At 41.3% G+C, this 15073-nt stretch overlaps 1 protein-coding gene across 1 annotated transcript in view; it reads left to right on the forward strand.

Annotated features, from left to right (window-relative positions):
• TSHZ2 (teashirt zinc finger homeobox 2) overlaps positions 1-14766 on the forward strand; it is a 430136-nt gene extending 415370 nt beyond the window's left edge. The window contains exon 3 of the mRNA XM_027621602.2: positions 14637-14766. The gene's annotated coding sequence lies outside the window, so the exon portion shown is untranslated. The remainder of the gene's footprint in view (positions 1-14636) is intronic.
• Positions 14767-15073: the final 307 nt, after the last annotated feature.

Raw genomic sequence — 15073 nt, forward strand, 5'->3', positions numbered from 1 at the left:
CGATTGGATCAGGGCCCAGTCTAACGGCTTCATCTTACTTTAAGCCACCTCTTTAAGGGCTTTTCCACAAATCCAGTCACATCCTGAGGTACTGGGGGTTAGTTCATCAACATACCAATTTTGAGGGAACACAAGTCAGGCCATAACCCTGGCTTCCACGTTGCTTGTCAATAAAGCATGTGTCATTATTACTTTAACATCAATGGTTGCTTCTCACAACCACCACCTTGTCCCTGTCCCTGTCCCTGTCCCCAGCCTCAGAGGGAGCAGCTTGTAGCTATGGGAACCTCCATACAATCTTTCCATTAACTTTCCTGACACAAAAGGTGAGAGGTCCACCCTCCTGTTTCATCTATAGCTATATGCTTCAAAGGACTGAAAGCTTCCTAGTAAATTTTATAAGTGAGACATTTAAAAATCCATATTATTGCTTCTCAACAGCTGATTTGCGGAGGAAATCGTTGAATTCCTTTGAGGAAGAGCACCTAGTTCAGCGTTTCTTCAGGGCACAAACAGGATCACAGGGCAGGGTCTAAGGAGGCCTCTAGGAGACGGTGTGGTTAGCCATGATGGCACGGGTGGGGACAGGGGAGGGGTAAGTAGAGGAAGGTTCAAATCCAGAATCCACCTCTTACTAACCATGGTGACCACGACTTCATGAGCCAGTTAACCCTTTGTGGAACGGTACTGCTGATAATACCCACCTTGGTTTGGTTTGGAGGGGTAGGGGGAGGCTCTCTATCCCCCACCAGCCTCACACAGCACCTGGCACCAGGTGAATCCTCACTTTCTGATAACAGCAGTTGTTGTTATTAGTGAAGGGCAAGCAAACCCTAGGGTCTTGAGGGTCTCCTGTGAATTCTCTGTTTGCATGGAAATTTAGTTGCTCACTCTTTTATTTGAGAAGTAACTAGACCATTTTGTCTGGGACCTGTAAGTGAGAGCCTCTGTCTTTATAAACAGTCGTGCATTGTAGGGTGATTTTTTTTTTTTTTGTAGGTGTTGTGAAGGAATTTAATCTACGTAAAAATGCAGATCTCAGAGTGGGAAGGGGAAAGAGAGAGGGAGGGGAAGAGCAAGAGAAAGAGAGAGAGAAACAAGGAATGTTGTAGTAGAATTATACAAGTCATGTATTCTACCGAGTCTCCACAAGAAGAGCAGTTGATTAAATGGCAGTAATCAATCAATCAATCATACATTAGAGCAGTAGTTCTCAATCTTGGCAGCACATTAGAATCCCCTGGGGAGCTTTTAAAAACCCCAATGCCCAAGCCATGCCCTGGACCAATTAAGGCAGAATCTCTGAGAGTGAGCCTAGGTATGAGTGTTTTAAAGCTGTGGGGTGACTCCCATGTGGAGGGAGGCCAGCATGCAGAATGTGTTCAGAGGCAAAAGGCACAGATCATTCTGTGCCATTTATTAACTCTGAACATGGGCAAGCTGCTTAACACCTTTAAGCTTGTTCCCTCATTCATCTTGAGGATTAGACATATTTGTTTAAACATGTGGGTTCCAGGTCAAGAACATGCTTGGTTGATAAATAACAGGTATTTCTTTTTACTGTTATCATTGTCCAATGGATGTGAAGTCTGGGCCTCCAGGTCGCCATCTGCAAAATGGTGAGTGCAGGGAGGATCTCTGAGGTCATTCACTTCCATTTTCATGATTCTACAAAGGTAGAGCAATGGGCAGAGTAGGAAGAAAAACTCATGTTTCTTCGCTGAATGACACCTGGAGCCCAGCACCGAGCCGGCACTTTGGAGACCTGTTGAACAAAACGGTCAGCCTCCCTGCCCTCCTAAAGACTAGTAGAAGAGCCACGCATTAAATCAGTCCTCACACAAACATTATTAATGGCCAACTGGAGCTAGGAGAGAAAAAAAAATCTGGATTTTTTTCTGGGATAAGGAAAGGTCTAGATTCTGGGATAAGGAAAGGTCTAGATTCTGGGATAAGCAAAGGTCTTTCTGAGGACATGATACTTAAGCCAGTGAATGAGTGATGGAGCGTGGAGCAGGAATTATCCAGGCAGGGTCATGGGGAAGGGGGCGCAACCTAGGTAAGGCGTACAGCAGGGGCAAAGCCTCTAAGGCAGGGAAGAGCTTGACACTTCTGAGATTTTGTTTAAAACATAAGTGAATGAATTAAAAAAAAAACCTTTTTTTTTTTTAGAGCATCTCAAGGGATTCAGGCGTTCCATAACATACTTTGGAAAACATTGGAGAGTCAGATGAGGCTGGGTAAGAGATCCAGACAAATCTTGACTTCACTCCAGTTTCACTAGGAAACAGCTGTGTGGGCGGAGGGGACAATTTAACCTCCTGGTCCCCTGGTTCTTCGTTTGTAATGAGGAAATGACTCATATTTTCCAAGTCTTCTGTGAGGATTGGTAATTAGTGGTAGCAGTCGAATGGGTAACGGGTTCTAGTTATCATGGTACTTTGGTGACAGAGAGATCCGCATTCACATCATGTTCTATCATCCTGCAGGCGCCTGATCTTGGCCCCATCACTCAAAGCTCTGGCTCTCAGTTTCCTGACTCCTGAGAAGGGGTTCGTAAGACCTACGTCTGGAGATTATGGAGGTTATCATAAGAATTAAATAAAAAAAAACAGCAGTCAAGCTTCAGGCAAAGAGCAGGTACCCAATGAATGAAACCATCACTAAAGAGAAGGGAAACTCTTCTTGGAAAGCGGGAGGGTTTACCTGATTTATCTAAACACGGATTCCAACCCACTAACCCCCTTTTCCAATGTAGGCAACACCACAACACTGTTGCCCTGGGCTTAGACTCATAATCACGGTGGTTAAAAAAAAAAAAAAAAGTCTGCCCTGTTTATTTGTCATGTTTGGGGGGCATGCCGTTCTTCCTGAATGCCAACAACTCACATTTAGGCAGCAGTAAAGTCCCCTTGCTGTGTCCATGCCGTGAATCTCGTTTGGTTGTAAGTTAGTTGTAATAAATCACATTTGGCTCTGCACTCCACTTAAAGAAGATAGGTTCCATTGTGAATCATGTCATTGGTGGTTTGGACTTTAAGCTGTCCGGGTTGTTTATGGTGGTGTTTGCCAGCATCTAGCCCTCTTTCAAACAATTTAAGTGCCCTTTTGGAGTATATGAATGTGGCTCAATAAAAATGGGTACAGGGAAATTGCTTTCTTTCTCTCTTCTATGGCCATGTACCAAAATCAACCATCGATGAGAATTGTCAAATATGAAATACATAATTGCCAAACATGAAATTATAGTTAACATTGAAATCACCAAGGACATTTTCCCTTTCCATTGTCAGGAGGCTGTCGTGATCTTCGCCATCCTTTTCATTCATTTCTTGAAAGGATTACAACAGCTGAACAGTTTTTCATCCTTATTTTTCATTATATAGCTTTACTGAGCAATGTGCCTTTAAAAGATTCTAGTGAGTTCCTTTGACAGCAATAAATATTGGCTAGAGAACAGGCTTGGAAGCCAGACAGACCAAAGTCCAAATGCCAGCTCTACTACTTGCTACCTATCTGAACTTGGTTAAGAAATTTAACCAAGTCCCCTCTGAAACAAATAATGCAATATATGTTAAGAAACAAAAAAGAAGAAGAAGAAGATAGCAGGAGGGGAAGAATGAAGGGGGGAAATCAGAGGGTGAGACGAACCATGAGAGACGATGGACTCTGAAAAACAAACTGAGGGTTCTAGAGGGGAGGGGGTGAGGGGATGGGTTGGCCCGGTGATGGGTATTAAGGAGGGCACGTTCTGCGTGGAGCACTGGGTGTTATGCACAAACAATGAATCATGGAACACTACATCCAAAACTAATGATGTAATGTAAGGTGATTAACATAACAATAAAAAAATTTTTTAATTAAAAAAAAGAAATTTAACCAAGTTCAGCCTCTATTTTGTCATCAATAAACAGGGACAATGAGATCTACTATCAGGTATTATTGTGAAGTGCAGCGCTTGTAATGAGCACTTAATAAAATGGTAGGTATTATGACTGCTTTCTACTTTCTTCTTCTTAATAACCACATCAAATGTTTTGAAATGTTATTTTATCCTTTTTTTTATAAAAGGGGAAAAACTTTTCCCAGCTCCACATCTGAATTGACAACTGATTTCTTTTCAACATTTAATGCATGAACTAAAGAGCCTCTTCTACTTAGTTCTTCAAGTTTCCAGAAGGAAAGAATAATTCACATTCTAAGACCTAATGATTACTTATTTCTAACACATAAGCAGAATTTTATGTATGTTTTCTTAATTTATTCCATATCTTATTCCACAGCACTTTTAAGGTGCTATATTGTATGCAAGGAAATAAAATCATAAAAGAAAAGAAAATCACTTTTTAAAATCTACATTTTTATTATGTACCCAATACCATGTGTGGAAGGTTCTATCATTAGCCTGATTTTGCAGATGTCGAATTTAGGTTCAGAAAGGGTAAGTCATTTCCCCAAAGATCACACAACTAATCAATGACAGAGCCAAGCTATTAACAAATGTGCCAAAAGAAAATGAAGAGTGAATATGAAAAGAAGTTAATGGGTATAGACTGGAGTCCCAAGAGGCTACACAGATGCTAAAGTTGGGCCACCAAATGCACTCTGAGCTTCCTAGTAGTGAAAGCAAAAATGGAAACCTGATCCACTCCAAGATTCACCTTTACCATAAAGAAAATGTAGACCGGGATTTAAGAATAAGCAAAACCTTTCCTGATACTGAATGTCTGGCAGAAATCCATGCATAACTTTTGTGATGGAGTGCAATCAAGATAGTAGGAAGTTCCCAGGGTAAAACCAAACATTTAAAGCTGAAACCATTCCTTTCTGCAAAAAATATGTTTAACTTAACACTGGGCTCCATCTCTTCTGATAATTATCCAATCCAAGCTTTGTCAAAGCATCATACTGAGGAGAGATTCGTGTTAAAACGCTAGTTGGCGGGAGGGAGAAAGCCCCTGTCTGCCTTATCATTTTTATTTAGATTGATGTACCTTCGGTTATAATTAGGGATGACTATACAGCAGTTAAGACTCCATAATCCCATTATTAGTTGTCAAGAGATTTTCAGAGGGCAAACCCCCACGCCTTTACGTTCATTTCTGTTTCTTAACTACTCGGGTAGTCTGAAGTTGAAGAGTGTGCTTTAAGGAAAAGATTTTCTTCTGCTGTTGAAATCTTTAAGCTGACACACAAGGAGGGACACAAATGACACCTAGTGACAGCGTCTGCACCACTCTCAGGAGGCCCCAAGACTTCTTGCCTGACATTTTTGTTGTTGTTGTTCTCCAAGACGTCACCCTGTGTCTGCCAGTTCCATTCCATTAGCCATCTCACCCACGGTGGTGAAGAGATTTTAAACCATTTCAAGGGTTGCCCATTAAGCAGACCAAAATGGAATTTTTTTAAAAAATTATTTCCAATTCACCCACTCTGTTAGATACTCAAAGTTGGTGGTAGAGGGTGGAGGTCAGCTTAGAAAGTGTTTGCTCTGGCACTGATAAAGAAAAGAAAAGAAAAGAAAAGAAAAGAAAAGAAAAGAAAAGAAAAGAAAAGAGAAAAGAGAAAAGAGAAAAGAAAAGAAAAAAGAAAAGAAAAGAAAAAAAAACACACAGAAAAATTAGTCTTGAGCTCTAAAGCTGTGGGCAGTTGGCTGTCTGGTTTGTGTCATGGAGCATACATCCCATACATTTGAGACACATGGTTGATTTATCACAAGTTGTGCTTAAAAGAGGAAGTTCAAAAGTTGAGATTTTCCAGTGTGTCGATTATGACCCACATGTCATCTGTACTTAGATGTTCCAAGGAGAAGACTATCAAGATCAACAATAGTTTTGTGTCCTGTTCTTCAAGGGTCTAGTCAAGCAGCCCTCTGACAATGATTCTGTGGTCTCATTGGTACAGATCCAACATCAGGCACAATTCCTTTGGTGGTTAAGAGCAAAGGATCTAAAATCCAGAAAAGATACATTCCGATTGAATATTGGAATATCCATTTCCATTCACTGTTATGTGACCTGGGATAAGTCACTTTGGTCACCTAACGTCAGCTTCTTCCTCTGTAATACTGGACACGTCCCCTGGAGCGTTGAGATGATTCATGGAAATAATGCATAAGCAGGCAGGCTTAAAATTAATAGTTGTTACCCAGATGTGACTGTTCTATTTTAATTATTTTATTGACTCAACCTCTCTGCAATTTATGATAAGAAAGCTAAAGTCCCTCTCTCCACTCAGAAGCCCAGCCACTTTGTTCTGTCTGGCTTCTTTGGTGGCCTCCCTTTCCAAGAGCAATTTGTCTCAGTGTCTGCTTCCAGGGGTGGGAAAACTACATGGAAGAAAGAAATCAAGAAAAGGCAAAAGCACATCAGATAATATTTGAAAATATCATCCACCTACTTACGTGGCGCTGTGCCTGGCATATGAAAAGCATTCGATATATTTAAGCAATTACTTTATTTGCTCTAAAAATTGAAATCGGTCCACCCAAGTTTAAGGGTTTCTGCACACAGAGATTTCTCTTAGGAAAAATTAGGTGAAGCACTAATGATGAAATTCAGCAATGTAGGTGAGCCAACCTGGATTTTCAAATTGTAAAATCAATTTGAAAAAATATTAACTCCCGGTTTCTCCCAGGGTTACACAGTTAGGAATCCCATGTCTCCACAACCGCTTTGCTTTCTTAACACAGTCTTTTTTTTTTAATAATACATTTTATGTACTTTCAGCATTTATATTTCACTTTCTTTTTTTCATTTTTAACCAGTTTTTAGAAGCCCAGAATTAGGAGTCAGATGTCCTGATTTCATCACTAATCACTATGGGAGCAAATTATTTCAACTCCCATGGCCTCAGTCTTTTTATCTTTGGGGCTACTAATATTTATCCAATATATTTCCGAAAAACACACACACACACACACATATATATACATTGTACATAAGAGAGTGTGTGTATATAATATATATATACACTTGAAAAGTTTCCATTGAGCACTTGAAAAGATGTAAATTGTTTTAAAATGGCAACATAAATTATTCTTTAAAGTTGAAAGTACCAAGTAGATGGCAAAGCTTGTTCATGTCCACTTATGTTTCCTTGAACTAATTGTCCTAATCTCTTCTTTTTTCTTTACATATTCTACATTGTCTCTTTCATAGAATTAGAGAGGTAGGATTCCAGGCAAATCTATTGTTTGCTTTTTGTATTATCTTAGTATAAAATTCTTTAAAATTCCCTTTTCATTGTCTTTAGGACTTCATTCACTCAGCAAGTATGTATCAAGTACATACGATATGTCAGGCATTGGCTTGTCTACCTGGGATACTGTTATGATCAAAAAGTGCACAGTCGGGGTGTCTGGCTGTCTCGGTCCATTGGGCCTCTGACTCTTGGTTTTTGCTCAGGTCATGATCTCAGGGTCCTGGGATCGAGCCCTGCATCTGGCTCCATGATCAGCAGAGAGTCTGCTTGAGATTCTCTTCCTCTCCTTCTGCCCCTCCCCCTGTTTGTGCGCTCTCTGTCTCTCCCTTGCTCTCAAATAAACAAGTAAATCTTAAAAAAAAAAAAAAAAATCACACAGTCCCTACCTCCCTGGCATTTACAAGCCAGTATAGGAGGCAGACACTTAATTAAAAATTACGGCTGTGAATATGCTTATAAACTGCTATAAGTCCCATAAGAACAACATATAAGGTGCAAGATTATATCAAAAGAACTTAGTCAAGCCCCAAGGGCAAGAGAAGACTTCTCTGAGGAAGTGACATTTCAGTTAAGACTTTAAGAATGAGAAGGTGCTTGCCAAACAAATAGAAGGAAGAACATTGTAGACAGAGGGAACAGCACCTGCAAAGCCCCTAGGCACGTTTCAGATGCTGTCAGAAGGCCAGTGTTCTTGGGACAGGTTAGCAAAGGGCCGAGAGCCCCGAGTAAGGTCAGAGAGGTGGCAAGGCCAGATCAGGCAGAATGTCTTAGAAAAACAGGATTTTTCCTAAGTGCGGTAGAGGTCACTGAAGGACTCTAAGCTGGGAGGAAATAGGGAGTCACTGCTTCAATCTAATTAAAGTTTTCATAACCTCACTTTGTTTGCCGTATGGAAAATGATGGGCAGGACGCCAAGCAGAGTAAAGCAGCCCAGGGCGAGAGAGGGTACCATCATCTGGGGACGACACACACAGGCTTGAACTAGGGTGCTGGGGAAGGGCATGGAAGTAGATTCTGGCAAGAAATCTTATGATGAGGTGTCAAGGATGACCCAACATTCTGGCCTGAACAATTAAGCGGCTTGAGGTTCCATTTCCTGTGGACAGAAACATCGGAGGAGAAACGGGCTGGGGGCGGGGGAATTCAAGCTCCCTGCTTTTGAAAAAGTTGCCTCTGACGGACTTACGAGATATTCACATAGAAATGTCAAGAAGGCAGTTGGATGTGCCGATCTGGAACACACAGTCATCATTGCACCGACGATCTAAGTTAACGTCACAAACTGGATGGAGCTGCCTACCTGGAGCCGGTGCAGGCCAGGGGTCCTCACCCTTCGCAGACCCAGTGTGGACATTTCCCGACAAACAGTATATGATTTCCCCTGTACAATCCAGGAATGAATTCATAGATCACATGACCAACCTACACACGTAATTTCCAAAAGAAATCATCTGATGCGGTGAGTGTACAGTGAGAAACAAAAGGAAAATGGGCACAAAAGTTCACTCGAACAGGACTTCTGAAGCATGAATGGCATCGCCCGGCACCCTGTGAAATGCAGATTTTGAGTGAACAGGACTGGGGAAAGGGGTTCTGCATTTCTAACACGCTTGGGGATGATGCCAATGCTGCTGTCCCATGGGCCACACTCAGGCACGAGGTCCTCGAAGGATGGTGAGGGCGTCTGTTGTGTGTTCCTATATGTAGACTCGCCGTGAACATGTCACTGACACAGGCAGGTCAGTTTCGGGGCTGTAGAATGGGCATCCCAAATACCATGAGTGGCAACACCAGAGGTGACTTGGGTTTTTTTAAATGGCCAATAACTCCCCTTAAAATTCCAAAGAAAACAAACTAGTTTCTCTTTGTTTGAAGGTAGCTTTATTTCTGGACAATGCAGTGTATATGAAACTGTGCACCAAAGACTTTGTGTTTATATGTAAAATGGAATTAGGGTCTAGGCTGAAATAATTATAAAAATGTTTTCCACTATGTCAGCGCTTCTGAACCGCTGTGATAGATCATTTTGCTCCCCGCCCCAGGGACATTTGGCAATGTCTGGGGATATTTTTGGCTGTCACAACTCAAGGGTAAGGGGGCTGCTACTGGAATCTAGTGCGTAAAGGCCAGCGATGCTGCTAAAAATCTTACAATGCCCAGGACAGTCTCCCACAACAAAGAATTATCCAGCCCAAAATATCAATAGTGCCAAGGTTGAGAAACCCCAACCTACAGAGACATTTTCAAAAATGGTGCAGGGTGAGGGACAACGCCACGTTGTGAGAAGCTGTCCCCCACGTTGCAAGGTGCCTAAGATTCCCAGGGCCTAACGATTCAACACTCGTGGTGGGCCCATCCTTGCAGCAACCACAGGACTCCCCCCAGGGACAGCAGCACAGCTCTGAGAACAGGACAAAGTAGAGAAAGAGGAAGGGCCTGGAGAGGAAGGGCTAGAGGGGTTAAAAATTCTAGGATGGCCAGGGGCCCCTGGGTGGCTCAGTCAGTTAAGCGTCTGACTCTTGATTTCAGCTCAGGTCATGATCTCAGGGTCCTGAGATCAGCCCTGCGTCGGGCTCTGTGCTGGGCGTGGAGCCTGCTTAAGATTCTCTCCCTCCCAGACGAACCATGAGAGACGATGGACTCTGAAAAACAAACTGAGGGTTCTAGAGGGGAGGGGGGTGGGGGGATGGGTTAGCCTGGTGATGGGTATTAAAGAGGCACGTTCTGCGTGGAGCACTGGGTGTTATGCACAAACAATGAATCATGGAACACTACATCCAAAACTAATGATGTAATGTATGGTGATTTAACATAACAAAACAATTTAAAGAAATAAATAAATTAAATAAATAAAAAGAGAAAAAAACGATTCTCTCCCTCCCTCTCCTTCTGCCCCTCCCCCTGCTTGCTCTCTCCCTCTCTAAAAAAAAAAAAAAAAAAAAAAAAATTCTAGCGTGGCCAAATTAAAGTAGATATAATTCTACACATCTGTCGGTGGCTATGTAATTAATACAAAAATAATTGCATCTCTTCGCCTGGCTCTCCCTCACAAACTCTCCTTAATGAACACTGCCAATGACTTTTTAGATATGTAATTAAAATTTTTATTTATTTCTGTTTTATTTTTATAGTAGTAGCTTAACATACTAGGAAAAAAAAAAAAAAAAACCCATGCCACAGCAGCGCTTGGCCTCAACAACCAGTGGAGACACAACCAAGAATAGTTTACACACTGCATTCCAAGCAGTGAGAAATAAAACCACTATTTCTCATTCCCTTCGTTTTCTAGGTTTAATTTTCTGCCAGGGTCTCATCCTTAGACCTACAGAAAAATAAGGTGCTGCTGCTGCTTCTTCTAAGGTAAGAAATAGTAAGAAAAGGTATATCATCCCAAAGTGGCCCAAGATTCAGTTATCCTCTTTACACATTCTCTTTTAGCATAGGAGCACTGACTTTCTGGAAGAATATACCACCTCCATCCATCATGGTGGAATATGAGAGCTGTCAGATAGAAATGGCATCATAGCCAAGTTTTTTTTATTAATTTTATTTTATTATGTTATGTTAGTCACCATACATTACATCATTAGTTTTTGATGTGGTGGTCCACGATTCATTGTTTGCATATAACACCCAGTGCTCCATGCAATCTGTGCCCTCCTTAATACCCATCACCAGGCTAACCCATCCCCCCACCCCCTTACCCTCTAAAATCCTCAGTTTGTTTCTTAGAGTCCATAGTCTCTCATGGTTCATCTCCCCCTCCAATGTCCCCCCTCTTCATTTTTCCCTTCCTACTATCTTCTTTTTTTTTTTTTAACAAATAATGTGTTATTTGTTTCATAGGTACAAGTCTGTGATTCTTCAGTCTTACACAATTCACAGTGCTCACCACAGCACATACCCTCCCCAATGTCCATCACCCAGCCACCCCCTCCTTCCCACCCCCCACCACTCCAGCAACCCTCAGTTTATTTCCTGAAATTAAGAGTCTTTTATGGTTTGTCTCCCTCTCTGGTTTCATCTTGTTTCATTTTTTCCTCCCTTCCCCTGTGATCCTCTGTCTTGTTTCTCAAATTCCTCATATCAGTGAGATCATATGATACCTGTCTTTCTCTGATTGACTTTTTTCGCTTAGCATAATACTCTCTAGTTCCATCCACCTCGTTGCAAATGGCAAGATTTCATTTTCGTTGGCTGCATAATATTCCATTGTGTGTATATACCACCTCTTCCTTATCCGTTCATCTGTTAATGGACATCTTGTCTCTTTCCACAGTTTGGCTACTGTGGACATTGCTGTTATGAACATTGGGGTGCACATACCCCTTCGGATCCCTACATTTTTATCTTTGGGGTAAATACCCAGTAGTGCAATTGCTGGGTCGTAGGGTAGCTCTATTTTCAACTTTTTGAGGAAGCTCCACACTGCTTTCCAGAGTAAAAATAGCATCATAGCCAAGTTTTAATAGAAGACACTCGTATCTAGAATTTAACTCAATAACTAACTGTACAGATACTCTTGGAGAAATGCCTCTGAATTATTAATAATGTTAGTGTTCAACACTTTACAACATTATCAAGCCATCGGAGACGATATAAGAAACAGTGGTTTAAGAGCCCAAGCAACCTTGAACCTGAGTATCCTTTCTCCCACTTACCGGCCACGTGACTGCAGGCCAAATGGCTTCACCTCCCTAAATGTCCGTCTCCTGGGCTGGAAAGTGTAGATGTTATTCCCTCCTGCACCACAGTATCATGAGGTTGATGCAAGGTGAGGCACGGACTTGGCGTGGGTAGCATAGAGCAAACTCGGGAAATGTCAAGTTATCACTACAACAGGCTTCTTTCATACTGAGGCCCCAGAAAGCCCCAGAACCTGAGCTAAGAATCACAGAAAGTCAATAATGAGGTCAGGACTGAGATCTTAGGAGCTGAGCAACTTCCTTGTTTTTACACAAGAGTCTGTCATGAAGATATTTTCCAGAGAGACAACACTCAGATATATTCGTGTTTTGTGGGAAAGAAAGGGGTCATCAAACAAATCCAGGAAGCACTGGGTTAAATAAAGACACATTGTGTTGGGTTGGGCTGGGTTTTGGTGGCAGGACTTCTCGGAGCCTTTAATATGCTGATGTGTATTGTGGATTTCCAAGAAGGGGGCTATAACATAATACAATTATTTTTTCATTCTCCTTGCTCCTCTCCCCAGAGCAAACTTTGCCCTAAGAAACACCCAGCCAGAGGAGTCTGGGTGTTGAACAAATCTGGAGTGGGTTCAAGGAAGAGACAAATGAAACAAAGTTTTCTAAAACTGGCACCACGTTAACATCATGGTCAGGGAGGAGAGGAGGGCCTCACACAGAGCGTGTCAACACTGCACCCAGGACTTCATCCTGCCTCACAGTGTAGGGCACTTTCACCCGTAAGAAACCAGCTGCTCTCTTCCTTTCCCCCCTCTCCCTCCTCCCACCTTCCCCTAGTACCGTTACAACTTCTGCCCGCAATCTCTTTCTCTTTAACGCATCTCTCTCCTCCAACCACATGACCATTCTCCCTCAAGTTCCTGAGCCTGCCAGGGGGTTCCAACCAAGTCAGAGGAAAGACTACTTTGTCTCTGAAATAAAAACCTAATGTCAAAGGGAAATGACTCCTTCCACCGATGGTGACCATCTGTAATCTAAATGCAGGGTGGGTGGGTGGGATGGGGTGCCTGAAGTGAGCATGGAAGCTTCCAAATGGGAAGACCTAAATTTAAAGCCATCCTCTGCTTATTAGCCGTGTGACCTTGGACAAGTCACGAATCTCCTTGAGACTTTTTTTTTTTAATGAGATTGTTTCAAGTGTTAGTGGTAATTCGTGTAAAGGATCTGGCATTTGGTACATACATAACAACTGGTTCTGGTATTGGAGTCCTACTATTTCTTACCAAGAAATTATTTATAACGTCTGTTGTGGTTATTTTGTGCATGATTTCTTTACACACATCAAATGTCAACAATTTTCAGTGTGTCTTTATTCTTCTACTAGTAACTTGGAAGTTTTCCTCTTCCAAAAGACTAATTATATATAAGTCCAAAGTATTTTTTTTCTCACTAAAATGGGCAATACCACTAAATAATAAGATATAAACAAGGAATGCCACCCAGATTAAGCTAATGGAAACTATATGCATTCTTACAGTAATCCAAATAGCACATAACAGAAAAAAAAAATTCTCCCAATTAAGCTCCCATAACAAAGCATACTTTTAAGTAGCACTTCCCCAACCACAAAAATGTTCCTATCTTTTGACTCAGGAATTTCACATTTGGCAATTTAAGCCTATGAATATAGCCCAACAAACTGAAGGCTTTAAACACAAAAATGTTTATCACAGTGTTACCTACTAATGAATAAAATTGGAAGCAAATTAAATGTCCAACATCATGAGAATGTTCTAGTAAAGTCTGATAGTGAAGGTGATAGAACTCGTGTAGCTATTTACAATGGGGCTTTCAAGTGGGGGGAAAACACCGAAGAGGAACATCACACAGTGGGTACTTATGACTATGTACGCCTCTCACAAATACATGGGGAGAGAAAACTAGAAGGAAATACAGCAGAATGTGAATAGGAGCTTCCTCTGGATGGTGGGGCCTTAAGTTAATTTTTTTTTCTTTTTCAAAATGCTTTATAATGGGAAAGTCGCATATTATAGTTTTTATTTTTCATTGTGGAAAAACACCCAAAACATAAAATTTATCATCTGAATCGTTTTCCAGGGTACAGCTCAGTGGCATTCAGTACATTCCCGTTGTTCTGTAACCATCACTACTATCCATCTCCGGAACTTTTTTGTCTTGCAAAATTGAAACTCTATACCCATTAAACAACAAGTCCCCATTCCCCAGCCCCTGGCAATTACCATTTCTGCTTTGTGTTTCTATAAGTTTGACTACTCTAGGTACCTCATGTAAGTGAATTCATATAGTATTTTATGACTTGCTTATTTTCTCTTAACATAATGTCCCCAAGGTTCATCCATGTTGTAGAATATATGAGAATTTCCTTTCCTTTTAAGACTGAATAATATCCCATTGTATCCCTACGTATACCACAATTTGTTTATCCACCCATCCATCAATGGACATCGAGGCTGCTTCTTCCTTTTGCCTATTGTGAATAATGCTGTTATGAACCTGAGTGTATAAATATCTCTTCCATACATTATATTTTAAAGGTTCTTTTTTCCCTAAACTGGCTTTTCCTTTCTAGGTCCCATCACGTGGTTATATCATACCCTAGACTAGATTTAACTATGACTCCATGCAGACCATTAATACGAATGAAATAGTGCAGGTGGGAAATTTGGCTACCTAGGGAAAATAACCACCTGAGCTATTCCTCCGAAAATAATGCATCTCTTTCTGTTGTTCTGATTCCCATTGCAGGACAAATGCCTTAGTTTCAACTTTCCAGCCTGGATCTCCCTCACACTGAGTCCTTCTTCATTGTACCACCTGCTTCTGACATTGAACTCCTTCTGACACCCTGCTCTGAGAAGACTGCCAAAAAAAAAAAGAAAAGAAAGAAAGACAGAAAAAAGAAAAAAAAAAATTACCCCAGCCATCTCTCTTCATTCTTACTAACAATTTGGTAATGAAGTATTGATTTCCACTTCTCTGCTTATGGACAATACTAGATTTTCATTGATAAACTGCAATGAGGCAGTCTCATCTCCATGGTCCCCTTTTCACTGTCATGAGAAAACAAAGTGCCACTGAAGAAAAATAATGACTGAGAACATTGATGTACTTATTTCGTCGGTCTGTAACACCTGACAGGAAAGGGCAGGGGAGTATGAGCCTTCATAGTTTAACGTCCAAGT

The sequence above is a fragment of the Zalophus californianus genome, chromosome 8, assembly GCF_009762305.2.
Source record: "Zalophus californianus isolate mZalCal1 chromosome 8, mZalCal1.pri.v2, whole genome shotgun sequence".
Classification (NCBI taxonomy): Eukaryota; Metazoa; Chordata; class Mammalia; order Carnivora; family Otariidae; genus Zalophus; species Zalophus californianus.